This window comes from Acipenser ruthenus, chromosome 10, assembly GCF_902713425.1.
Source record: "Acipenser ruthenus chromosome 10, fAciRut3.2 maternal haplotype, whole genome shotgun sequence".
In the NCBI taxonomy this organism is placed as follows: domain Eukaryota; kingdom Metazoa; phylum Chordata; class Actinopteri; order Acipenseriformes; family Acipenseridae; genus Acipenser; species Acipenser ruthenus.
The window spans coordinates 22,504,927-22,531,149 of record NC_081198.1 but is presented as its reverse complement, the minus strand read 5'-3'; the positions used below and the strand labels follow the sequence as shown (position 1 = coordinate 22,531,149).

Sequence of the window (26,223 nt, the reverse complement as noted above, 5' to 3'; positions counted from 1 at the left end):
TGCAGGTCCCTCAGACCTCCCAGATGGGGTCAGGGGTTTGGAAATTAAACACCTCCTTACTCGATGACCCCTCCATAGCTGCAGCCTATAAGAGCAGGCTTGTTGAGTGGACCACTTTGCGTGACCTATTCAACTCCCCTATAGAGTGGTGGGAGATGGTCAAAATCAGAACTAAGGGTTATTTCATAGCAGCAGGCAAGAGGAAAGCAAAAGAAAGGAGGGCCAAATATAAACACCTGAATGCTGCCCTCCAGCGTCTGAGCCTGCTTCAGCTTCGGGGGTTCCCTGTAAGCGACGAGATAGACCAGACCAAGCTAGATCTTTCAGTGCTTTGTAGGGAGGAACAACGAAAGGTCATGCACAATGCAAAAGTGCAAAAAATGGAGGAAGACGAAAAGTGTACTCGCTTCTTCTTCCAGAAAACGAGGGAGAAGCGGCACTTGATGTCCTCCATGCTCGACAGCAGGGGGAGGATAGTAGAGGATAGTGAGGGAGTGAAAAAAGTGGTAGAGAACTTCTATAGGGACCTGTATAACATCAAAGCTACAGATGACACCCTGATAGAGTGGTTCCTGAGCCAGTTGGAGCCTGACTCAGTGCGGGACGACGAGGAGGAGGAGAAGGACCCAGAACTCACGCTGGAGGAGCTCACCCAGGCGGTTAAGACCATGAACACCGGTAAGACGCCAGGTCCAGATGGCATCCCGGGTGAGTATTACCATCTTTTTTGGGACACGCTAAAAGTCCATTTAGCGGAGGTCTACAGAGCGGTCTACAGGGAGAAGCTGTTGGGCCCTTCTATGCGGGAGAGTGTAATTACTCTCCTTCATAAGAAAGGGGAAGTTAAAGATCTACGGAATTGGCGCCCAATCAGCCTCCTTTGCGTGGATTACAAGATACTAGCCAAAGCTCTGATGCTCCGGCTACAAGTACACCTCCCTTTGGTCATTGGCCCCGACCAGGCTTGTGGCGTCCCAGGGAGGTCCATCACGGATATTTTAATGTTAACAAGGGACATTCTGGCTTATTCTAGAGAACGGAACCATCCCCTCTGCCTGTTCAACCTTGACCAGGAGAAGGCGTTCGATAGGGTAAGCCATGAATATATGTACAAAGTGATGGACCAGATGAAATTCGCTCCTGGACTTAGGGAGTGGGTTAAAACCATATATACAAACATTAGTACCCGAGTCTTGGTGAACAGGCACCTGACTGGTAAAATATCTATCCAGTCAGGGGTCAGACAGGGTTGCCCACTATCCCCACTGCTATATGTCGTGTGCATTGAACCCCTCCTGCAGGCAATTCGTAGGGATACCAATATAACTGGTTTCCAGCTGCCTGGATCCAACGGGGTCCAGGTCAAAACAACAGCATATATGGACGATGTGTCACTCATTTGCACCAACACATCGTCGGTACCTCGGATTAGTAATATCCTTGAGAAGTACTGCACGGCGACCGGGGCAGTGATTAATAAGTCCAAGAGCGAAGTCTACGTGTCTAAAAATTGGCAGGTAGATAGGGAACTGTCGGACATGTACCCTGTCAAAAAGGACAAAATCAAGATTCTGGGCCTCATTTTCGAGAACAATAGCTCGGGGGCCCAGAGCTGGACGGCGGCCATTAACCAGGTCCGTAAAAAGATTGGCGGATGGAGCACAAGATCCTTATCAATGACGGGTAGAGTATTAATAACCAAGTCTATACTGTTCCCCATCCTCTCTTATGTAGGAAAAATCTTTCCCCCAGACAGGACCACCAAAAAAGTGGTGGACCGCATTATCCACCGCTTTATCTGGGGCAGCAAGATGGAGAGGGTAAAGCGAGCCACCCTGAGTAAAGCCGACAAGAAGGGAGGTAAGGGGGTCCCGGACGTTGTGCAGCTCACCCGAGTGCAGGGGCTCACGCAAACTATCAAGAACATCCAGGCCCTGGACAGGAAGGTATGTTACATGAATCGTTTCTATTTTGCCACCTGTCTCAGGGCCTTGGGCCTCTGCACTATTGATAACACCGTGCCGTACTCCTGGGACCCCCCATTGTATTATAGAACCTTAAGGGACACTATATATAAATTGGGCTTAGATAAAGCAAAATTGTCCTCCTGGGAATACAAGGCTGTAACTAAATATCTTGCCGGTTCCCAGGAAATTGAAAAAGTAGCTACTTTCTCCCTCACCCAAAGCCAAAAAATCTGGGAGAATGTGTCTCACAGCTGCCTCAGTAATGTCCAGAAGGATATAGCATGGAACACCGTCCACAGTGCACTCCCCACTCGAGCGTTCATGTTCAGGAGGGGACTAGCCCAAGTAGAAACATGCCCCTATGCAAAGTGCCGCAAGAGAGAAACACCAGCCCATATCTTCTGGGAGTGTGATGTGGCTGGCAGTGTCTGGCTCTCTGTCTCTGTCTTCCTAAACAGGTTTGCTGACACGGCCAAGATGACCGCTGAGACTGTGCTCTATGGGCCTGCGGGAGGAATCGATACCAGCACAGCTAAGTGCGTTTGGCGTGTCATCAATGTTGTCAAGCAGATCCTGTGGGAAGGCCGTAACGTCTGTGTCTATCACAAGCAGGAGCTAGACACTATCACCACGACCAGAAGGGCACAAACTCTTATCAAGGACTTTGTAATTCTGGACATCCGGACCCTCGGGAAGGACAAGGCCTGCGCGGAGTGGAGGATCGCCGGACTTCAGGACGTGAAGATGGAATAAAGGAAAAAACTGGAACCGCTAGCTCCTAGGAGCGGGACTACGGGGCACCGCTAAGCCTTTTATTTATTTTGTCATGCCAGCATTCCGCCCTTTTTAGCTGGCATGACCGTTTTTTCAACGGTGCCCTGGTTTTATGTAGTCTTTTTGTTTCAGTTTTATGGACTTTTATTTGATTTACGTTGAATGTTTTATTTGATTTTGTTTTGTTTTGTTTTATGTATCTTTAAGATTTTTAATGTAAACTATTAAAAGTTACATTTTAAGTGTTTTAAAATTTTAGAATTTTAACTCACTGTTCTATACACTGTCCCTTTTCCCCTGTCCCTGTTTTAGATCTAGTTTTATGTTCACTTTTGAACTTTTTTAGAGAGCACTCCCCGGCCCTCACAAGCACTGGTTTTTTATAGATGGTTCTTTTTTTCCAGTCACTTTTAAAACAGCACAGGTTTTTTTCATGTTGATTTTAATCTGTGTCTGTTTTAACCATGTACAAAGCACAATTGTCTTGGTGTTTTTAAATGTATTTTAAATGCTTTTAAAACAAAATGTATGTCTGTATGCATGAATGTCATCTTTAAAAGAAATGTAAAATGAATGAAAAAACGAATGGGTGTAAATGTAAAAAATGTAAAATCTCAATAAAAGAGTATCTGTTCTTATCAGTTTAATATCTGATACGTCCCCTATCAGGGGACCATATATTAAATTGATTTTTGGAATCGGGAGATGGAACAGGGGCTTGCTCCGTCCACTCCACGCATCGGCCCGGTATTGCAGTACCTCCGGGAACGGTGCACACCTTTCTCTAACGTTGGTCAAAGTCAGATCTGGATCTCTCCTGTGAGCATTTTGTCTACCCCTGCTGGAGGGAGAGTGCCAGTGTTGATGCAAGTTTTCCCGCCGTTTTACTTCTTTTTTTTTCTTTCTCTCTTTCTTTCTTTCTCTCTTTCTTTCTCTCTTTCTTTCTTGCTGTCTTTCTTTCTTTTATTCACATGTGGTGATGATGTAGACAGCAGCAGGTTGTTTCCTGGGAGCATGCAGCTAACCAGACAAGTGTGGTGGAACATGTCCCTATGCCAGGACCTTCTTAGCAAGCCAGCCAGCCAGCGAGGCACAGTTGTAGTTACCCAAGGCACCTTGCACAGCATAGCAGCTTGGCATGACTATTTGTAAGACGCACTCCGCCAGTTTATGTTTTGTTTTTGGTGTTATGTGTGTGTTTTTGCTTTGTTTTGTTTTCTCCTGCTTAAATTGCACATTTCCCCTCTGGAAGCAGCAGCCCGTTTTTTGGGGGTCTGCTTGTGCTTGGAATTTTGCACCCACCTTTGAATCCCCCTGTGCCGTCCGGGCTGGGGGGCCCCGGGCAAGGGCCAAGTCGCCATCGCTTCTCGGCCTTTTGGCTAAGATCAAGTGTAGTATCTGTTCTTATCAGTTTAATATCTGATACGTCCCCTATCAGGGGACCATATATTAAATTGATTTTTGGAATCGGGAGATGGAACAGGGGCTTGCTCCGTCCACTCCACGCATCGGCCCGGTATTGCAGTACCTCTGGGAACGGTGCACACATTTCTCTAACGTTGGTCAAAGTCAGATCTGGATCTCTCCTGTGAGCATTTTGTCTACCCCTGCTGGAGGGAGAGTGCCAGTGTTGATGCAAGTTTTCCCAACGTTTTACTTCTTTTTTTTTCTTTCTCTCTTTCTTTCTTTCTCTTTCTTTCTCTCTTTCTTTCTTGCTGTCTTTCTTTTTTTTATTCACATGTGGTGATGATGTAGACAGCAGCAGTTTGTTTCCTGGGAGCATGCAGCTAACCAGACAAGTGTGGTGTAACATGTCCCTATGCCAGGTCCTTCTTAGCCAGCCATATACTCTGGCTTCTCTTCAGTTCGAATAAATCTTTCTAAGACTAAGGCTTAGAGGGTAGTGGCATTGCCCGCTCCCTCCGAGGGTCTGTGAGAGGTTTGTTCGGGTGAGGAGGAACAGAATTTTTTTTATTTTTGACTGGCTTTCTTCAGCTCGGCAACTTTTTGGAAGACTAATGCTCAGTCTGGTTTTGGCTTGCCCAATCCAGGCCGAGGGTCTTTCAAGATTTTGTTGACTGTTGAGAGCAGTTTTTTCTTTTTCAGGCGGTTCCCGTTTTTTTCTTTTTCAGGCGGTTCCGGCTTTTCCAGACGTTCCTGGAGTTAGAGAGAAGGAGGACCTACCATCCAGACGACCTTTGAGGACCCTTTGATGACCTAGACGACCTCATCCCCAGCCCTTGATTGTAATCGAGATCCAGACCGAGAGAGCAGCAGGCGCCCAGCAGAGGGCGCCATCTGGGAGGAGCAGAGGGCGGCCCCGGACCCCGAGGAGGCGTCACAGCCACGATTCTTCCTACGTGGTCTCGGTGCCAAGCAGCGCCCCCTACTCCGCCAGGGAAGGACACCGTTCACCTGGGGAGGGGGTCCCTCTTGCGAGGCGACCATCTCCTCAGGGACTAAAGTAATAGTTCCTTCAACTGCCCAGATTTGCTGCTTACGTTGTCTCTTTTCCGTAGAGAGAGACAACCCGGACGTCCAGAGGCTTCTCCCACCCCAATCGGAGGAGCCAGCTGAAGGATGGCGTTCCGGCCAACCCAGGAAACCAGGAGGCACAATGCGGTGCGCTTCACAAGAAACAAGCAAGATGAAACGGAACCAGGACTGACGAGACTGGAGTTCAGCCGGACCATTCTTCAGAGGGGTATGGGTTTTTCCCCTTCTGACTTGAATTGTTTGGTGAAATTGCCAGGGCTTAAGGAAGTGTTTGAGGTCAGTTTTAGGAACCCCCAAAAGTTACAAGAAATGTGGTCCTTTTGGGGGGAGAATAAATATCTCGCTCCATACAAAGAATTTTGTGTGGATGCACTGACAGACAGAGAAATGAAAGTTGTTACTGTCCAATTTTTCAATGAGGCTGTTAGCGACTATGATATTACAACATGGCTTAACCGCTATGGGAGGGTGTCATCAGAAGGGAGGAAAATTACAGACGAAGATGGGGTTTGGACAGGAGCCAGAAAGTGGCTGGTACGCCTTAATGTTGATCCATCGGGCATTGGAGGCGTCCGCCACATTCCAAACTCCATAGTGTTAGGGCCCAACAGAGGGCTGGTATTCTATAATGGGATGCCAAAACTCTGCAGGAAATGTGGGGAATTAGGACACCTGGCGGCCGCATGTACTGTAGTCAAGTGCAGGAACTGCGGCGCCCCCCACGAGACCAGCCACTGCAGAGAAGAGAGGCAGTGCAATTTGTGTGGAAAGAAGGGGCACCTGTTTAAGGACTGCCCCTCTTCCTATGCCAACATGGCCAGAGCCAGCAAGGCAAATACGAACAAGCCTAGGCCTGAGCAGGAAGAGGGAACAAATAACAAAGATCAGTCCACATCACCACCAACAGTATCCAAAACCCAGACTCCAGCACCACCATCATCACCAGCACCCCCCTCACCCCCCCGCCCCCGAGACATGTCCCGTTTTACGAGGACCCCTTCCCCCAGCCCAGAGAGAGAGTACAATAGCTACTCCACTAGCTCCTCCAGTAGCTCCTCTGATACAGAACACGAGGCAGGGAGGGAGCCCGGACCCAGCAGCGGCCCCCCCTGAGTAGGGCCCTCTCAGCGCCAGCACTCCCCCTCGGCTCTCGTTATGACGCCATAAGGATTGAGTCCGTGGGGGAGGAAAGCGAAAGCGACAGTGAAAGTGAGAGTGAAAAGGAGGGGAAGGGAATGAAGAACCAGCAGAGGGTGGGGAAAAGAAAGGGTAGAGACGATGGGGGGAAAAGAAAGAAGATCAAGATCAAAGACAGCAAGTTGCAGGTGGCCCCCATAGATCCAAAACCAGATAATGTCCACACAAAGTCCCCAGTCTTGCCCTCGCAGGCAGAGACGGAGGCGAGTGGGACGGCTACACTGCCGTCTAATGGGCAGGTAGCAGCCAGCCAGGGCATCCCCAGCCAGCCTTCCCAGTCGTTGGCACAAACCCTAGCACACCTCGCAGAAGAGGTGTTCACTAATGCACTGAGGGAGAGGTCGGGGTCAACACCTTCCCTGACCAGCAGTACCTCGGTAGCAATGACCCTCTTCAAGCGAAGGGCCTCCCTTCAAAGCATCCTTGACCCCCTCCCTTGTATGGGCAAAACCAGGGGCCCCCTAGAGGTCCTCCTAGATACAGCACTGGAGGACATGGGAATACCCCTGGACGCGGTAAGCCAGAAGTCTGCTAACAGCTCCAATTCAGCAGACGGTAACAGCCAAAGAATGCTGTCTGTCATAACCCCCCCCCAGGACAAAGCTGACCCACACGTTCCGAGGGGCCCTGAGCAAGTTCCACCAGACTTACCTTGTGGGGAGTTGAATAGCCCAAACAACTCCACGTACTGTGCATATAAAGATGGTGCCTTCTTGGACGAGGCAGCAGTGAGTACCTTCTCAGGGGTGATGGGAGTTGCAAATAAGCCCAAGCCCCCTCGAAGCAAGCGTAGAGCTAAGAGTAGGAAGAGTGTCCCGACCTCCCAATCATAGTCGCTATGGGGTGGACGCAGCGACTCCTTTTCTTGTTAGCTACCCTGATGGCCCTGATATGTGTGTCTGTTAATGTCAGGAGCATCAGGGAGACACAAAAAAGATTTGATGTACTAAACTATCTAGCTAACTTGAAAGCAGATCTCATCTTTCTGCAGGAGTGTGGTATTTCGTCGAGCCCTGATTATAGGGACCTGAAGGAGACTTGGACCCTGGGGGACTCCTTCTGGTCGGGCTCCAACATAGCCAGAGCCGACGGAGTAGGTATCCTGTTTAAAAACCCTTTTATTACCTCCCGCAGCAGCAGGGAGGTAGAACCTGGTAGAATTCTGAGCGTGGATGTGACATACAACAACACTCCCCTCAGACTGGTCAATGTCTACGCACCCACTAACCAAAACGAAAGAGTTCAATTTTTTCCACAGCTGCGTCCACTCCTGCTGGGGAACGTACCCGTCATCGTGTCAGGTGACTTCAATTGTGCTCTGAGGGACGTAGACCGGAGCAGGCCACGCAACGACCGCTCTAGTAGAGTTTTGTCCTCCGTAATATCTGATTTCTCCCTGTGTGATGCAGGTAAGGACCTGGTGCCTCCCTTTACCTGGGTGAGCTCATCTGGGACCTCCTTCTCCCGTATAGATCTCGTCCTGCATACCAGCTCCCTTACGAAGACGGCAGTAGACACCCAGGCCGTCTTCTTCTCTGACCATAGGCTCCTGCAGGTAACATTGCAGGTCCCTCAGACCTCCCAGATGGGGTCAGGGGTCTGGAAATTAAACACCTCCTTACTCGATGACCCCTCCATAGCTGCAGCCTATAAGAGCAGGCTTGTTGAGTGGACCACTTTGCGTGACCTATTCAACTCCCCTATAGAGTGGTGGGAGATGGTCAAAATCAGAACTAAGGGTTATTTCATAGCAGCAGGCAAGAGGAAAGCAAAAGAAAGGAGAGCCAAATATAAATACCTGAATGCTGCCCTCCAGCGTCTGAGCCTGCTTCAGCTTCGGGGGTTCCCTGTAAGCGACGAGATAGCCCAGACCAAGCTAGATCTTTCAGTGCTTTGTAGGGAGGAACAACGAAAGGTCATGCACAATGCAAAAGTGCAAAAAATGGAGGAAGACGAAAAGTGTACTCGCTTCTTCTTCCAGAAAACGAGGGAGAAGCGGCACTTGATGTCCTCCATGCTCGACAGCAGGGGGAGGATAGTAGAGGATAGTGAGGGAGTGAAAAAAGTGGTAGAGAACTTCTATAGGGACCTGTATAACATCAAAGCTACAGATGACACCCTGATAGAGTGGTTCCTGAGCCAGTTGGAGCCTGACTCAGTGCGGGACGACGAGGAGGAGGAGAAGGACCCAGAACTCACGCTGGAGGAGCTCACCCAGGCGGTTAAGACCATGAACACCGGTAAGACGCCAGGTCCAGATGGCATCCCGGGTGAGTATTACCATCTTTTTTGGGACACGCTAAAAGTCCATTTAGCGGAGGTCTACAGAGCGGTCTACAGGGAGAAGCGGTTGGGCCCTTCTATGCGGGAGAGTGTAATTACTCTCCTTCATAAGAAAGGGGAAGTTAAAGATCTACGGAATTGGCGCCCAATCAGCCTCCTTTGCGTGGATTACAAGATACTAGCCAAAGCTCTGATGCTCCGGCTACAAGTACACCTCCCTTTGGTCATTGGCCCCGACCAGGCTTGTGGCGTCCCAGGGAGGTCCATCACGGATATTTTAATGTTAACAAGGGACATTCTGGCTTATTCTAGAGAACGGAACCATCCCCTCTGCCTGTTCAACCTTGACCAGGAGAAGGCGTTCGATAGGGTAAGCCATGAATATATGTACAAAGTGATGGACCAGATGAAATTCGCTCCTGGACTTAGGGAGTGGGTTAAAACCATATATACAAACATTAGTACCCGAGTCTTGGTGAACAGGCACCTGACTGGTAAAATATCTATCCAGTCAGGGGTCAGACAGGGTTGCCCACTATCCCCACTGCTATATGTCGTGTGCATTGAACCCCTCCTGCAGGCAATTCGTAGGGATACCAATATAACTGGTTTCCAGCTGCCTGGATCCAACGGGGTCCAGGTCAAAACAACAGCATATATGGACGATGTGTCACTCATTTGCACCAACACATCGTCGGTACCTCGGATTAGTAATATCCTTGAGAAGTACTGCACGGCGACCGGGGCAGTGATTAATAAGTCCAAGAGCGAAGTCTACGTGTCTAAAAATTGGCAGGTAGATAGGGAACTGTCGGACATGTACCCTGTCAAAAAGGACAAAATCAAGATTCTGGGCCTCATTTTCGAGAACAATAGCTCGGGGGCCCAGAGCTGGACGGCGGCCATTAACCAGGTCCGTAAAAAGATTGGCGGATGGAGCACAAGATCCTTAACAATGACGGGTAGAGTATTAATAACCAAGTCTATACTGTTCCCCATCCTCTCTTATGTAGGAAAAATCTTTCCCCCAGACAGGACCACCAAAAAAGTGGTGGACCGCATTATCCACCGCTTTATCTGGGGCAGCAAGATGGAGAGGGTAAAGCGAGCCACCCTGAGTAAAGTCGACAAGAAGGGAGGTAAGGGGGTCCCGGACGTTGTGCAGCTCACCCGAGTGCAGGGGCTCACGCAAACTATCAAGAACATCCAGGCCCTGGACAGGAAGGTATGTTACATGAATCGTTTCTATTTTGCCACCTGTCTCAGGGCCTTGGGCCTCTGCACTATTGATAACACCGTGCCGTACTCCTGGGACCCCCCATTGTATTATAGAACCTTAAGGGACACTATATATAAATTGGGCTTAGATAAAGCAAAATTGGCCTCCTGGGAATACAAGGCTGTAACTAAATATCTTGCCGGTTCCCAGGAAATTGAAAAAGTAGCTACTTTCTCCCTCACCCAAAGCCAAAAAATCTGGGAGAATGTGTCTCACAGCTGCCTCAGTAATGTCCAGAAGGATATAGCATGGAACACCGTCCACAGTGCACTCCCCACTCGAGCGTTCATGTTCAGGAGGGGACTAGCCCAAGTAGAAACATGCCCCTATGCAAAGTGCCGCAAGAGAGAAACACCAGCCCATATCTTCTGGGAGTGTGATGTGGCTGGCAGTGTCTGGCTCTCTGTCTCTGTCTTCCTAAACAGGTTTGCTGACACGGCCAAGATGACCGCTGAGACTGTGCTCTATGGGCCTGCGGGAGGAATCACTACCAGCACAGCTAAGTGCGTTTGGCGTGTCATCAATGTTGTCAAGCAGATCCTGTGGGAAGGCCGTAACGTCTGTGTCTATCACAAGCAGGAGCTAGACACTATCACCACGACCAGAAGGGCACAAACTCTTATCAAGGACTTTGTAATTCTGGACATCCGGACCCTCGGGAAGGACAAGGCCTGCGCGGAGTGGAGGATCGCCGGACTTCAGGACGTGAAGATGGAATAAAGGAAAAAACTGGAACCGCTAGCTCCTAGGAGCGGGACTACGGGGCACCGCTAAGCCTTTTATTTATTTTGTCATGCCAGCATTCCGCCCTTTTTAGCTGGCATGACCGTTTTTCAACGGTGCCCTGGTTTTATGTAGTCTTTTTGTTTCAGTTTTATGGACCTTTGATTTAATTTGAATGTTTTATTTGATTTTGTTTTGTTTTGTTTTATGTATCTTTAAGATTTTTAATGTAAACTATTAAAAGTTACATTTTAAGTGTTTTAAAATTTTAGAATTTTAACTCACTGTTTATACACTGTCCCTTTTCCCCTGTCCCTGTTTTAGATCTAGGTTTATGTTCACTTTTTTAGAGAGCACTCCCCGGCCCTCACAAGCACTGGTTTTTTATAGATGGTTCTTTTTTTCCAGTCACTTTTAAAACAGCACAGGTTTTTTTCATGTTGATTTTAATCTGTGTCTGTTTTAACCATGTACAAAGCACAATTGTCTTGGTGTTTTTAAATGTATTTTAAATGCTTTTAAAACAAAATGTATGTCTGTATGCATGAATGTCATCTTTAAAAGAAATGTAAAATGAATGAAAAAACGAATGGGTGTAAATGTAAAAAATGTAAAATCTCAATAAAAGAGTATTAATATCTGATACGTCCCCTATCAGGGGACCATATATTAAATTGATTTTTGGAATCGGGAGATGGAACAGGGGCTTGCTCCGTCCACTCCACGCATCGGCCCGGTATTGCAGTACCTCCGGGAACGGTGCACACCTTTCTCTAACGTTGGTCAAAGTCAGATCTGGATCTCTCCTGTGAGCATTTTGTCTACCCCTGCTGGAGGGAGAGTGCCAGTGTTGATGCAAGTTTTCCCGCCGTTTTACTTCTTTTTTTTTTCTTTCTCTCTTTCTTTCTTTCTCTCTTTCTTTCTCTCTTTCTCTCTTTCTTTCTCTCTTTCTTTCTTGCTGTCTTTCTTTCTTTTATTCACATGTGGTGATGATGTAGACAGCAGCAGGTTGTTTCCTGGGAGCATGCAGCTAACCAGACAAGTGTGGTGGAACATGTCCCTATGCCAGGACCTTCTTAGCAAGCCAGCCAGCCAGCGAGGCACAGTTGTAGTTACCCAAGGCACCTTGCACAGCATAGCAGCTTGGCATGACTATTTGTAAGACGCACTCCGCCAGTTTATGTTTTGTTTTTGGTGTTATGTGTGTGTTTTTGCTTTGTTTTGTTTTCTCCTGCTTAAATTGCACATTTCCCCTCTGGAAGCAGCAGCCCGTTTTTTTGGGGTCTGCTTGTGCTTGAAATTTTGCACCCACCTTTGAATCCCCCTGTGCCGTCCGGGCTGGGGGGCCCCGGGCAAGGGCCAAGTCGCCATCGCTTCTCGGCCTTTTGGCTAAGATCAAGTGTAGTATCTGTTCTTATCAGTTTAATATCTGATACGTCCCCTATCAGGGGACCATATATTAAATTGATTTTTGGAATCGGGAGATGGAACAGGGGCTTGCTCCGTCCACTCCACGCATCGGCCCGGTATTGCAGTACCTCCGGGAACGGTGCACACCTTTCTCTAACGTTGGTCAAAGTCAGATCTGGATCTCTCCTGTGAGCATTTTGTCTACCCCTGCTGGAGGGAGAGTGCCAGTGTTGATGCAAGTTTTCCCGCCGTTTTACTTCTTTTTTTTTTCTTTCTCTCTTTCTTTCTCTTTCTTTCTCTCTTTCTTTCTTGCTGTCTTTCTTTCTTTTATTCACATGTGATGATGATGTAGACAGCAGCAGTTTGTTTCCTGGGAGCATGCAGCTAACCAGACAAGTGTGGTGGAACATGTCCCTATGCCAGGTCATTCTTAGCCAGCCATATACTCTGGCTTCTCTTCAGTTCGAATAAATCTTTCTAAGACTAAGGCTTAGAGGGTAGTGGCATTGCCCGCTCCCTCCGAGGGTCTGTGAGAGGTTTGTTCGGGTGAGGAGGAACAGAATTTTTTTTATTTTTGACTGGCTTTCTTCAGCTCGGCAACTTTTTGGAAGACTAATGCTCAGTCTGGTTTTGGCTTGCCCAATCCAGGCCGAGGGTCTTTCAAGATTTTGTTGACTGTTGAGAGCAGTTTTTTCTTTTTCAGGCGGTTCCCGTTTTTTTCTTTTTCAGGCGGTTCCGGCTTTTCCAGACGTTCCTGGAGTTAGAGAGAAGGAGGACCTACCATCCAGACGACCTTTGAGGACCCTTTGATGACCTAGACGACCTCATCCCCAGCCCTTGATTGTAGTCGAGATCCAGACCGAGAGAGCAGCAGGCACCCAGCAGAGGGCACCATCTGGGAGGAGCAGAGGGCGGCCCCGGACCCCGAGGAGGCGTCACAGCCACGATTCTTCCTACGTGGTCTCGGTGCCAAGCAGCGCCCCCTACTCCGCCAGGGAAGGACACCGTTCACCTGGGGAGGGGGTCCCTCTTGCGAGGCAACCATCTCCTCAGGGACTAAAGTAATAGTTCCTTCAACTGCCCAGATTTGCTGCTTACGTTGTCTCTTTTCCGTAGAGAGAGACAACCCGGACGTCCAGAGGCTTCTCCCACCCCAATCGGAGGAGCCAGCTGAAGGATGGCGTTCCGGCCAACCCAGGAAACCAGGAGGCACAATGCGGTGCGCTTCACAAGAAACAAGCAAGATGAAACGGAACCAGGACTGACGAGACTGGAGTTCAGCCGGACCATTCTTCAGAGGGGTATGGGTTTTTCCCCTTCTGACTTGAATTGTTTGGTGAAATTGCCAGGGCTTAAGGAAGTGTTTGAGGTCAGTTTTAGGAACCCCCAAAAGTTACAAGAAATGTGGTCCTTTTGGGGGGAGAATAAATATCTCGCTCCATACAAAGAATTTTGTGTGGATGCACTGACAGACAGAGAAATGAAAGTTGTTACTGTCCAATTTTTCAATGAGGCTGTTAGCGACTATGATATTACAACATGGCTTAACCGCTATGGGAGGGTGTCATCAGAAGGGAGGAAAATTACAGACGAAGATGGGGTTTGGACAGGAGCCAGAAAGTGGCTGGTACGCCTTAATGTTGATCCATCGGGCATTGGAGGCGTCCGCCACATTCCAAACTCCATAGTGTTAGGGCCCAACAGAGGGCTGGTATTCTATAATGGGATGCCAAAACTCTGCAGGAAATGTGGGGAATTAGGACACCTGGCGGCCGCGTGTACTGTAGTCAAGTGCAGGAACTGCGGCGCCCCCCACGAGACCAGCCACTGCAGAGAAGAGAGGCAGTGCAATTTGTGTGGAAAGAAGGGGCACCTGTTTAAGGACTGCCCCTCTTCCTATGCCAACATGGCCAGAGCCAGCAAGGCAAACATGAACAAGCCTAGGCCTGAGCAGGAAGAGGGAGCAAGTAACAAAGATCAGTCCACATCACCACCAACAGTATCCAAGACCCAGACTCCAGCACCACCATCATCACCAGCACCCCCTCACCCCCCCGCCCCCGAGACATGTCCCGTTTTACGAGGACCCCTTCCCCCAGCCCAGAGAGAGAGTACAACAGCCACTCCACTAGCTCCTCCAGTAGCTCCTCTGATGCAGAACACGAGTCAGGGAGGGAGCCCGGACCCAGCAGCGGCCCCCCCCCTGAGTAGGGCCCTCTCAGTGCCAGCACTCCCCCTCGGCTCTCGTTATGACGCCATAAGGATTGAGTCCGTGGGGGAGGAAAGCAAAAGCGACAGTGAAAGTGAGAGTGAGAAGGAGGGGAAGGGAGTGAAGAACCAGCAGAGGGTGGGGAAAAGAAAGGGTAGAGACGAGGGGGGGAAAAGAAAGAAGATCAGGATCAAAGACAGCAAGTTGCAGGTGGCCCCCATAGATCCAAAACCAGCTAATGTCCACACAAAGTCCCCAGTCTTGCCCTCGCAGGCAGAGACGGAGGCGAGTGGGACGGCTACACTGCCGCCTAGTGGGCAGGTAGCAGCCAGCCAGGGCATCCCCAGCCAGCCTTCCCAGTCGTTGGCACAAACCCTAGCACACCTCGCAGAAGAGGTGTTCACTAATGCACCGAGGGAGAGGTCGGGGTCAACACCTTCCCTGACCAGCAGTACCTCTGTAGCAATGACCCTCTTCAAGCGAAGGGCCTCCCTTCAAAGCATCCTTGACCCCATCCCTTGTATGGGCAAAACCAGGGGCCCCCTAGAGGTCCTCCTAGATACAGCACTGGAGGACATGGGAATACCCCTGGACGCGGTAAGCCAGAAGTCTGCTAACAGCTCCAATTCAACAGACGGTAACAGCCAAAGAATGCTGTCTGTCATAACCCCCCCCCCAGGACAAAGCTGACCCACACGTTCCGAGGGGCCCTGAGCAAGTTCCACCAGACTTACCTTGTGGGGAGTTGAATAGCCCCAACAACTCCACGTACTGTGCATATAAAGACGGTGCCTTCTTGGACGAGGCAGCAGTGAGTACCTTCTCAGGGGTGATGGGAGTTGCAAATAAGCCCAAGCCCCCTCGAAGCAAGCGTAGAGCTAAGAGTAGGAAGAGTGTCCCGACCTCCCAATCATAGTCGCTATGGGGTGGACGCAGCGACTCCTTTTCTTGTTAGCTACCCTGATGGCCCTGATATGTGTGTCTGTTAATGTCAGGAGCATCAGGGAGACACAAAAAAGATTTGATGTACTAAACTATCTAGCTAACTTGAAAGCAGATCTCATCTTTCTGCAGGAGTGTGGTATTTCGTCGAGCCCTGATTATAGGAACCTGAAGGAGACTTGGACCCTGGGGGACTCCTTCTGGTCGGGCTCCAACATAGCCAGAGCCGACGGAGTAGGTATCCTGTTTAAAAACCCATTTATTACCTCCCGCAGCAGCAGGGAGGTAGAACCTGGTAGAATTCTGAGCGTGGATGTGACATACAACAACACTCCCCTCAGACTGGTCAATGTCTACGCACCCACTAACCAAAACGAAAGAGTTCAATTTTTTCCACAGCTGCGTCCACTCCTGCTGGGGAACGTACCCGTCATCGTGTCAGGTGACTTCAATTGTGCTCTGAGGGACGTAGACCGGAGCAGGCCACGCAACGACCGCTCTAGTAGAGTTTTGTCCTCCGTAATATCTGATTTCTCCCTGTGTGATGCAGGTAAGGACCTGGTGCCTCCCTTTACCTGGGTGAGCTCATCTGGGACCTCCTTCTCCCGTATAGATCTCGTCCTGCATACCAGCTCCCTTACGAAGACGGCAGTAGACACCCAGGCCGTCTTCTTCTCTGACCATAGGCTCCTGCAGGTAACATTGCAGGTCCCTCAGACCTCCCAGATGGGGTCAGGGGTTTGGAAATTAAACACCTCCTTACTCGATGACCCCTCCATAGCTGCAGCCTATAAGAGCAGGCTTGTTGAGTGGACCACTTTGCGTGACCTATTCAACTCCCCTATAGAGTGGTGGGAGATGGTCAAAATCAGAACTAAGGGTTATTTCATAGCAGCAGGCAAGAGGAAAGCAAAAGAAAGGAGGGCCAAATATAAACACCTGAATGCTGCCCTCCAGCATCTGAGCCTGCTTCAGCTTCGGGGGTTCCCTGTAAGCGACGAGATAGCCCAGACCAAGCTAGATCTTTCAGTGCTTTGTAGGGAGGAACAACGAAAGGTCATGCACAATGCAAAAGTGCAAAAAATGGAGGAAGACGAAAAGTGTACTCGCTTCTTCTTCCAGAAAACGAGGGAGAAGCGGCACTTGATGTCCTCCATGCTCGACAGCAGGGGGAGGATAGTAGAGGATAGTGAGGGAGTGAAAAAAGTGGTAGAGAACTTCTATAGGGACCTATATAACATCAAAGCTACAGATGACACCCTGATAGAGTGGTTCCTGAGCCAGTTGGAGCCTGACTCAGTGCGGGACGACGAGGAGGAGGAGAAGGACCCAGAACTCACGCTGGAGGAGCTCACCCAGGCGGTTAAGACCATGAACACCGGTAAGACGCCAGGTCCAGATGGCATCCCGGGTGAGTATTACCATCTTTTTTGGGACATGCTAAAAGTCCATTTAGCGGAGGTCTACAGAGCGGTCTACAGGGAGAAGTGGTTGGGCCCTTCTATGCGGGAGAGTGTAATTACTCTCCTTCATAAGAAAGGGGAAGTTAAAGATCTACGGAATTGGCGCCCAATCAGCCTCCTTTGCGTGGATTACAAGATACTAGCCAAAGCTCTGATGCTCCGGCTACAAGTACACCTCCCTTTGGTCATTGGCCCCGACCAGGCTTGTGGCGTCCCAGGGAGGTCCATCACGGATATTTTAATGTTAACAAGGGACATTCTGGCTTATTCTAGAGAACGGAACCATCCCCTCTGCCTGTTCAACCTTGACCAGGAGAAGGCGTTCGATAGGGTAAGCCATGAATATATGTACAAAGTGATGGACCAGATGAAATTCGCTCCTGGACTTAGGGAGTGGGTTAAAACCATATATACAAACATTAGTACCCGAGTCTTGGTGAACAGGCACCTGACTGGTAAAATATCTATCCAGTCAGGGGTCAGACAGGGTTGCCCACTATCCCCACTGCTATATGTCGTGTGCATTGAACCCCTCCTGCAGGCAATTCGTAGGGATACCAATATAACTGGTTTCCAGCTGCCTGGATCCAACGGGGTCCAGGTCAAAACAACAGCATATATGGACGATGTGTCACTCATTTGCACCAACACATCGTCGGTACCTCGGATTAGTAATATCCTTGAGAAGTACTGCACGGCGACCGGGGCAGTGATTAATAAGTCCAAGAGCGAAGTCTACGTGTCTAAAAATTGGCAGGTAGATAGGGAACTGTCGGACATGTACCCTGTCAAAAAGGACAAAATCAAGATTCTGGGCCTCATTTTCGAGAACAATAGCTCGGGGGCCCAGAGCTGGACGGCGGCCATTAACCAGGTCCGTAAAAAGATTGGCGGATGGAGCACAAGATCCTTAACAATGACGGGTAGAGTATTAATAACCAAGTCTATACTGTTCCCCATCCTCTCTTATGTAGGAAAAATCTTTCCCCCAGACAGGACCACCAAAAAAGTGGTGGACCGCATTATCCACCGCTTTATCTGGGGCAGCAAGATGGAGAGGGTAAAGCGAGCCACCCTGAGTAAAGCCGACAAGAAGGGAGGTAAGGGGGTCCCGGACGTTGTGCAGCTCACCCGAGTGCAGGGGCTCACGCAAACTATCAAGAACATCCAGGCCCTGGACAGGAAGGTATGTTACATGAATCGTTTCTATTTTGCCACCTGTCTCAGGGCCTTGGGCCTCTGCACTATTGATAACACCGTGCCGTACTCCTGGGACCCCCCATTGTATTATAGAACCTTAAGGGACACTATATATAAATTGGGCTTAGATAAAGCAAAATTGGCCTCCTGGGAATACAAGGCTGTAACTAAATATCTTGCCGCTTCCCAGGAAATTGAAAAAGTAGCTACTTTCTCCCTCACCCAAAGCCAAAAAATCTGGGAGAATGTGTCTCACAGCTGCCTCAGTAATGTCCAGAAGGATATAGCATGGAACACCGTCCACAGTGCATTCCCCACTCGAGCGTTCATGTTCAGGAGGGGACTAGCCCAAGTAGAAACATGCCCCTATGCAATGTGCCGCAAGAGAGAAACACCAGCCCATATCTTCTGGGAGTGTGATGTGGCTGGCAGTGTCTGGCTCTCTGTCTCTGTCTTCCTAAACAGGTTTGCTGACACGGCCAAGATGACCGCTGAGACTGTGCTCTATGGGCCTGCGGGAGGAATCGATACCAGCACAGCTAAGTGCGTTTGGCGTGTCATCAATGTTGTCAAGCAGATCCTGTGGGAAGGCCGTAACGTCTGTGTCTATCACAAGCAGGAGCTAGACACTATCACCACGACCAGAAGGGCACAAACTCTTATCAAGGACTTTGTAATTCTGGACATCCGGACCCTCGGGAAGGACAAGGCCTGCGCGGAGTGGAGGATCGCCGGACTTCAGGACGTGAAGATGGAATAAAGGAAAAAACTGGAACCGCTAGCTCCTAGGAGCGGGACTACGGGGCACCGCTAAGCCTTTTATTTATTTTGTCATGCCAGCATTCCGCCCTTTTTAGCTGGCATGACCGTTTTTTCAACGGTGCCCTGGTTTTATGTAGTCTTTTTGTTTCAGTTTTATGGACTTTTATTTGATTTACGTTGAATGTTTTATTTGATTTTGTTTTGTTTTGTTTTATGTATCTTTAAGATTTTTAATGTAAACTATTAAAAGTTACATTTTAAGTGTTTTAAAATTTTAGAATTTTAACTCACTGTTCTATACACTGTCCCTTTTCCCCTGTCCCTGTTTTAGATCTAGTTTTATGTTCACTTTTGAACTTTTTTAGAGAGCACTCCCCGGCCCTCACAAACACTGGTTTTTTATAGATGGTTCTTTTTTTCCAGTCACTTTTAAAGCAGCACAGGTTTTTTTCATGTTGATTTTAATCTGTGTATGTTTTAACCATGTACAAAGCACAATTGTCTTGGTGTTTTTAAATGTATTTTAAATGCTTTTAAAACAAAATGTATGTCTGTATGCATGAATGTCATCTTTAAAAGAAATGTAAAATGAATGAAAAAAACGAATGGGTGTAAATGTAAAAAATGTAAAATCTCTTTCTCTCTTTCTTTCTCTCTTTCTCTCTTTCTTTCTCTCTTTCTTTCTTGCTGTCTTTCTTTCTTTTATTCACATGTGGTGATGATGTAGACAGCAGCAGGTTGTTTCCTGGGAGCATGCAGCTAACCAGACAAGTGTGGTGGAACATGTCCCTATGCCAGGACCTTCTTAGCAAGCCAGCCAGCCAGCGAGGCACAGTTGTAGTTACCCAAGGCACCTTGCACAGCATAGCAGCTTGGCATGACTATTTGTAAGACGCACTCCGCCAGTTTATGTTTTGTTTTTGGTGTTATGTGTGTGTTTTTGCTTTGTTTTGTTTCCTCCTGCTTAAATTGCACATTTCCCCTCTGGAAGCAGCAGCCCGTTTTTTGGGGGTCTGCTTGTGCTTGGAATTTTGCACCCACCAATGAATCCCCCTGTGCCGTCCGGGCTGGGGGGCCCCAGGCAAGGGCCAAGTCGCCATCGCTTCTCGGCCTTTTGGCTAAGATCAAGTGTAGTATCTGTTCTTATCAGTTTAATATCTGATACGTCCCCTATCAGGGGACCATATATTAAATTGATTTTTGGAATCGGGAGATGGAACAGGGGCTTGCTCCGTCCACTCCACGCATCGGCCCGGTATTGCAGTACCTCCGGGAACGGTGCACACCTTTCTCTAACGTTGGTCAAAGTCAGATCTGGATCTCTCCTGTGAGCATTTTGTCTACCCCTGCTGGAGGGAGAGTGCCAGTGTTGATGCAAGTTTTCCCGCCGTTTTACTTCTTTTTTTATCTTTCTCTCTTTCTTTCTTTCTCTCTTTCTTTCTCTCTTTCTCTCTTTCTTTCTCTCTTTCTTTCTTGCTGTCTTTCTTTCTTTTATTCACATGTGGTGATGATGTAGACAGCAGCAGGTTGTTTCCTGGGAGCATGCAGCTAACCAGACAAGTGTGGTGGAACATGTCCCTATGCCAGGACCTTCTTAGCAAGCCAGCCAGCCAGCGAGGCACAGTTGTAGTTACCCAAGGCACCTTGCACAGCATAGCAGCTTGGCATGACTATTTGTAAGACGCACTCCGCCAGTTTATGTTTTGTTTTTGGTGTTATGTGTGTGTTTTTGCTTTGTTTTGTTTACTCCTGCTTAAATTGCACATTTCCCCTCTGGAAGCAGCAGCCCGTTTTTTGGGGGTCTGCTTGTGCTTGGAATTTTGCACCCACCTTTGAATCCCCCTGTGCCGTCCGGGCTGGGGGGCCCCGGGCAAGGGCCAAGTCGCCATCGCTTCTCGGCCTTTTGGCTAAGATCAAGTGTAGTATCTGTTCTTATCAGTTTAATATCTGATACGTCCCCTATCAGGGGACCATATATTAAATTGATTTTTGGAATCGGGAGATGGAACAGGGGCTTGCTCCGTCCACTCCACGCATCGGCCCGGTATTGCAGTTTTTCCGGGAACGGTGCACACCTTTCTCTAACGTTGGTCAAAGTCAGATCTGGATCTCTCCTGTGAGCATTTTGTCTACCCCTGTTGGAGGGAGAGTGCCAGTGTTGATGCAAGTTTTCCCGCCGTTTTACTTCTTTTTTTTTCTTTCTCTCTTTCTTTCTTTCTCTTTCTTTCTCTCTTTCTTTCTTGCTGTCTTTCTTTCTTTTATTCACATGTGGTGATGATGTAGACAGCAGCAGTTTGTTTCCTGGGAGCATGCAGCTAACCAGACAAGTGTGGTGGAACATGTCCCTATGCCAGGTCCTTCTTAGCCAGCCATATACTCTGGCTTCTCTTCAGTTCGAATAAATCTTTCTAAGACTAAGGCTTAGAGGGTAGTGGCATTGCCCGCTCCCTCCGAGGGTCTGTGAGAGGTTTGTTCGGGTGAGGAGGAACAGAATTTTTTTTATTTTTGACTGGCTTTCTTCAGCTCGGCAACTTTTTGGAAGACTAATGCTCAGTCTGGTTTTGGCTTGCCCAATCCAGGCCGAGGGTCTTTCAAGATTTTGTTGACTGTTGAGAGCAGTTTTTTCTTTTTCAGGCGGTTCCCGTTTTTTTCTTTTTCAGGCGGTTCCGGCTTTTCCAGACGTTCCTGGAGTTAGAGAGAAGGAGGACCTACCATCCAGACGACCTTTGAGGACCCTTTGATGACCTAGACGACCTCATCCCCAGCCCTTGATTGTAATCGAGATCCAGACCGAGAGAGCAGCAGGCGCCCAGCAGAGGGCGCCATCTGGGAGGAGCAGAGGGCGGCCCCGGACCCCGAGGAGGCGTCACAGCCACGATTCTTCCTACGTGGTCTCGGTGCCAAGCAGCGCCCCCTACTCCGCCAGGGAAGGACACCGTTCACCTGGGGAGGGGGTCCCTCTTGCGAGGCGACCATCTCCTCAGGGACTAAAGTAATAGTTCCTTCAACTGCCCAGATTTGCTGCTTACGTTGTCTCTTTTCCGTAGAGAGAGACAACCCGGACGTCCAGAGGCTTCTCCCACCCCAATCGGAGGAGCCAGCTGAAGGATGGCGTTCCGGCCAACCCAGGAAACCAGGAGGCACAATGCGGTGCGCTTCACAAGAAACAAGCAAGATGAAACGGAACCAGGACTGACGAGACTGGAGTTCAGCCGGACCATTCTTCAGAGGGGTATGGGTTTTTCCCCTTCTGACTTGAATTGTTTGGTGAAATTGCCAGGGCTTAAGGAAGTGTTTGAGGTCAGTTTTAGGAACCCCCAAAAGTTACAAGAAATGTGGTCCTTTTGGGGGGAGAATAAATATCTCGCTCCATACAAAGAATTTTGTGTGGATGCACTGACAGACAGAGAAATGAAAGTTGTTACTGTCCAATTTTTCAATGAGGCTGTTAGCGACTATGATATTACAACATGGCTTAACCGCTATGGGAGGGTGTCATCAGAAGGGAGGAAAATTACAGATGAAGATGGGATTTGGACAGGAGCCAGAAAGTGGCTGGTACGCCTTAATGTTGATCCATCGGGCATTGGAGGCGTCCGCCACATTCCAAACTCCATAGTGTTAGGGCCCAACAGAGGGCTGGTATTCTATAATGGGATGCCAAAACTCTGCAGGAAATGTGGGGAATTAGGACACCTGACGGCCGCGTGTACTGTAGTCAAGTGCAGGAACTGCGGCGCCCCCCACGAGACCAGCCACTGCAGAGAAGAGAGGCAGTGCAATTTGTGTGGAAAGAAGGGGCACCTGTTTAAGGACTGCCCCTCTTCCTATGCCAACATGGCCAGAGCCAGCAAGGCAAACATGAACAAGCCAAGGCCTGAGCAGGAAGAGGGAGCAAATAACAAAGATCAGTCCACATCACCACCAACAGTATCCAAGACCCAGACTCGAAGGGAGGTAAGGGGGTCCCGGACGTTGTGCAGCTCACCCGAGTGCAGGGGCTCACGCAAACTATCAAGAACATCCAGGCCCTGGACAGGAAGGTATGTTACATGAATCGTTTCTATTTTGCCACCTGTCTCAGGGCCTTGGGCCTCTGCACTATTGATAACACCGTGCCGTACTCCTGGGACCCCCCATTGTATTATAGAACCTTATGGGACACTATATATAAATTGGGCTCAGATAAAGCAAAATTGGCCTCCTGGGAATACAAGGCTGTAACTAAATATCTTGCCGGTTCCCAGGAAATTGAAAAAGTAGCTACTTTCTCCCTCACCCAAAGCCAAAAAATCTGGGAGAATGTGTCTCACAGCTGCCTCAGTAATGTCCAGAAGGATATAGCATGGAACACCGTCCACAGTGCACTCCCCACTCGAGCGTTCATGTTCAGGAGGGGACTAGCCCAAGTAGAAACATGCCCCTATGCAAAGTGCCGCAAGAGAGAAACACCAGCCCATATCTTCTGGGAGTGTGATGTGGCTGGCAGTGTCTGGCTCTCTGTCTCTGTCTTCCTAAACAGGTTTGCTGACACGGCCAAGATGACCGCTGAGACTGTGCTCTATGGGCCTGCGGGAGGAATCGATACCAGCACAGCTAAGTGCGTTTGGCGTGTTATCAATGTTGTCAAGCAGATCCTGTGGGAAGGCCGTAACGTCTGTGTCTATCACAAGCAGGAGCTAGACACTATCACCACGACCAGAAGGGCACAAACTCTTATCAAGGACTTTGTAATTCTGGACATCCGGACCCTCGGGAAGGACAAGGCCTGTGCGGAGTGGAGGATCGCCGGACTTCAGGACGTGAAGATGGAATAAAGGAAAAAACTGGAACCGCTAGCTCCTAGGAGCGGGACTACGGGGCACCGCTAAGCCTTTTATTTATTTTGTCATGCCAGCATTCCGCCCTTTTTAGCTGGCATGACCGTTTTTTCAACGGTGCCCTGGTTTTATGTAGTCTTTTTGTTTCAGTTTTATGGACTTTTATTTGATTTACGTTGAATGTTTTATTTGATTTTGTTTTGTTTTGTTTTATGTATCTTAAGATTTTTAATGTAAACTATTAAAAGTTACATTTTAAGTGTTTTAAAATTTTAGAATTTTAACTCACTGTTCTATACACTGTCCCTTTTCCCCTGTCCCTGTTTTAGATCTAGTTTTATGTTCACTTTTGAACTTTTTTAGAGAGCACTCCCCGGCCCTCACAAACACTGGTTTTTTATAGATGGTTCTTTTTTTCCAGTCACTTTTAAAGCAGCACAGGTTTTTTTCATGTTGATTTTAATCTGTGTCTGTTTTAACCATGTACAAAGCACAATTGTCTTGGTGTTTTTAAATGTATTTTAAATGCTTTTAAAACAAAATGTATGTCTGTATGCATGAATGTCATCTTTAAAAGAAATGTAAAATGAATGAAAAAAACGAATGGGTGTAAATGTAAAAAATGTAAAATCTCTTTCTCTCTTTCTTTCTCTCTTTCTCGTATCTGTTCTTATCAGTTTAATATCTGATACGTCCCCTATCAGGGGACCATATATTAAATTGATTTTTGGAATCGGGAGATGGAACAGGGGCTTGCTCTGTCCACTCCACGCATCGGCCCGGTATTGCAGTACCTCCGGGAACGGTGCACACCTTTCTCTAACGTTGGTCAAAGTCAGATCTGGATCTCTCCTGTGAGCATTTTGTCTACCCCTGCTGGAGGGAGAGTGCCAGTGTTGATGCAAGTTTTCCCGCCGTTTTACTTCTTTTTTTTTTCTTTCTCTCTTTCTTTCTTTCTCTCTTTCTTTCTCTCTTTCTCTCTTTCTTTCTTTCTTTCTCTCTTTCTCTCTTTCTTTCTCTCTTTCTTTCTTGCTGTCTTTCTTTCTTTTATTCACATGTGGTGATGATGTAGACAGCAGCAGGTTGTTTCCTGGGAGCATGCAGCTAACCAGACAAGTGTGGTGGAACATGTCCCTATGCCAGGACCTTCTTAGCAAGCCAGCCAGCCAGCGAGGCACAGTTGTAGTTACCCAAGGCACCTTGCACAGCATAGCAGCTTGGCATGACTATTTGTAAGACGCACTCCGCCAGTTTATGTTTTGTTTTTGGTGTTATGTGTGTGTTTTTGCTTTGTTTTGTTTCCTCCTGCTTAAATTGTACATTTCCCCTCTGGAAGCAGCAGCCCGTTTTTTGGGGGTCTGCTTGTGCTTGGAATTTTGCACCCACCTTTGAATCCCCCTGTGCCGTCCGGGCTGGGGGGCCCCGGGCAAGGGCCAAGTCGCCATCGCTTCTCGGCCTTTTGGCTAAGATCAAGTGTAGTATCTGTTCTTATCAGTTTAATATCTGATACGTCCCCTATCAGGGGACCATATATTAAATTGATTTTTGGAATCGGGAGATGGAACAGGGGCTTGCTCCGTCCACTCCACGCATCGGCCCGGTATTGCAGTACCTCCGGGAACGGTGCACACCTTTCTCTAACGTTGGTCAAAGTCAGATCTGGATCTCTCCTGTGAGCATTTTGTCTACCCCTGCTGGAGGGAGAGTGCCAGTGTTGATGCAAGTTTTCCCGCCGTTTTACTTCTTTTTTTTTTCTTTCTCTCTTTCTTTCTTTCTCTTTCTTTCTCTCTTTCTTTCTTGCTGTCTTTCTTTCTTTTATTCACATGTGGTGATGATGTAGACAGCAGCAGTTTGTTTCCTGGGAGCATGCAGCTAACCAGACAAGTGTGGTGGAACATGTCCCTATGCCAGGTCCTTCTTAGCCAGCCATATACTCTGGCTTCTCTTCAGTTCGAATAAATCTTTCTAAGACTAAGGTTTAGAGGGTAGTGGCATTGCCCGCTCCCTCCGAGGGTCTGTGAGAGGTTTGTTCGGGTGAGGAGGAACAGAATTTTTTTTATTTCTGACTGGCTTTCTTCAGCTCGGCAACTTTTTGGAAGACTAATGCTCAGTCTGGTTTTGGCTTGCCCAATCCAGGCCGAGGGTCTTTCAAGATTTTGTTGACTGTTGAGAGCAGTTTTTTCTTTTTCAGGCGGTTCCCGTTTTTTTCTTTTTCAGGCGGTTCCGGCTTTTCCAGACGTTCCTGGAGTTAGAGAGAAGGAGGACCTACCATCCAGACGACCTTTGAGGACCCTTTGATGACCTAGACGACCTCATCCCCAGCCCTTGATTGTAATCGAGATCCAGACCGAGAGAGCAGCAGGTGCCCAGCAGAGGGCGCCATCTGGGAGGAGCAGAGGGCGGCCCCGGACCCCGAGGAGGCGTCACAGCCACGATTCTTCCTATGTGGTCTCGGTGCCAAGCAGCGCCCCCTACTCCGCCAGGGAAGGACACCGTTCACCTGGGGAGGGGGTCCCTCTTGCGAGGCGACCATCTCCTCAGGGACTAAAGTAATAGTTCCTTCAACTGCCCAGATTTGCTGCTTACGTTGTCTCTTTTCCGTAGAGAGAGACAACCCGGATGTCCAGAGGCTTCTCCCACCCCAATCGGAGGAGCCAGCTGAAGGATGGCGTTCCGGCCAACCCAGGAAACCAGGAGG

At 48.6% G+C, this 26,223-nt stretch overlaps 6 non-coding genes and 2 pseudogenes across 6 annotated transcripts; all 8 read left to right on the top strand.

Annotated features, from left to right (window-relative positions):
• Nucleotides 1-3,352: 3,352 nt before the first annotated feature.
• Nucleotides 3,353-3,522, top strand: LOC131738394 (U2 spliceosomal RNA; annotated as a pseudogene).
• A 578-nt stretch (nucleotides 3,523-4,100) lies between these two features.
• LOC131738220 (U2 spliceosomal RNA) lies at nucleotides 4,101-4,291 on the top strand. The gene has a single exon (XR_009329784.1). It is a non-coding gene; the product is annotated as a U2 spliceosomal RNA (small nuclear RNA).
• Nucleotides 4,292-11,334: 7,043 nt separating this feature from the next.
• On the top strand, nucleotides 11,335-11,489 carry LOC131738656 (U2 spliceosomal RNA; annotated as a pseudogene).
• A 599-nt stretch (nucleotides 11,490-12,088) lies between these two features.
• On the top strand, nucleotides 12,089-12,279 carry LOC131739086 (U2 spliceosomal RNA). The gene has a single exon (XR_009330253.1). It is a non-coding gene; the product is annotated as a U2 spliceosomal RNA (small nuclear RNA).
• A 7,524-nt stretch (nucleotides 12,280-19,803) lies between these two features.
• On the top strand, nucleotides 19,804-19,994 carry LOC131739085 (U2 spliceosomal RNA). Its single transcript, XR_009330252.1, has one exon. It is a non-coding gene; the product is annotated as a U2 spliceosomal RNA (small nuclear RNA).
• Nucleotides 19,995-20,592: 598 nt separating this feature from the next.
• On the top strand, nucleotides 20,593-20,783 carry LOC131739268 (U2 spliceosomal RNA). Its single transcript, XR_009330436.1, has one exon. It is a non-coding gene; the product is annotated as a U2 spliceosomal RNA (small nuclear RNA).
• A 3,371-nt stretch (nucleotides 20,784-24,154) lies between these two features.
• On the top strand, nucleotides 24,155-24,341 carry LOC131738444 (U2 spliceosomal RNA). The gene has a single exon (XR_009329971.1). It is a non-coding gene; the product is annotated as a U2 spliceosomal RNA (small nuclear RNA).
• Nucleotides 24,342-24,968: 627 nt separating this feature from the next.
• On the top strand, nucleotides 24,969-25,159 carry LOC131739083 (U2 spliceosomal RNA). Its single transcript, XR_009330250.1, has one exon. It is a non-coding gene; the product is annotated as a U2 spliceosomal RNA (small nuclear RNA).
• Nucleotides 25,160-26,223: the final 1,064 nt, after the last annotated feature.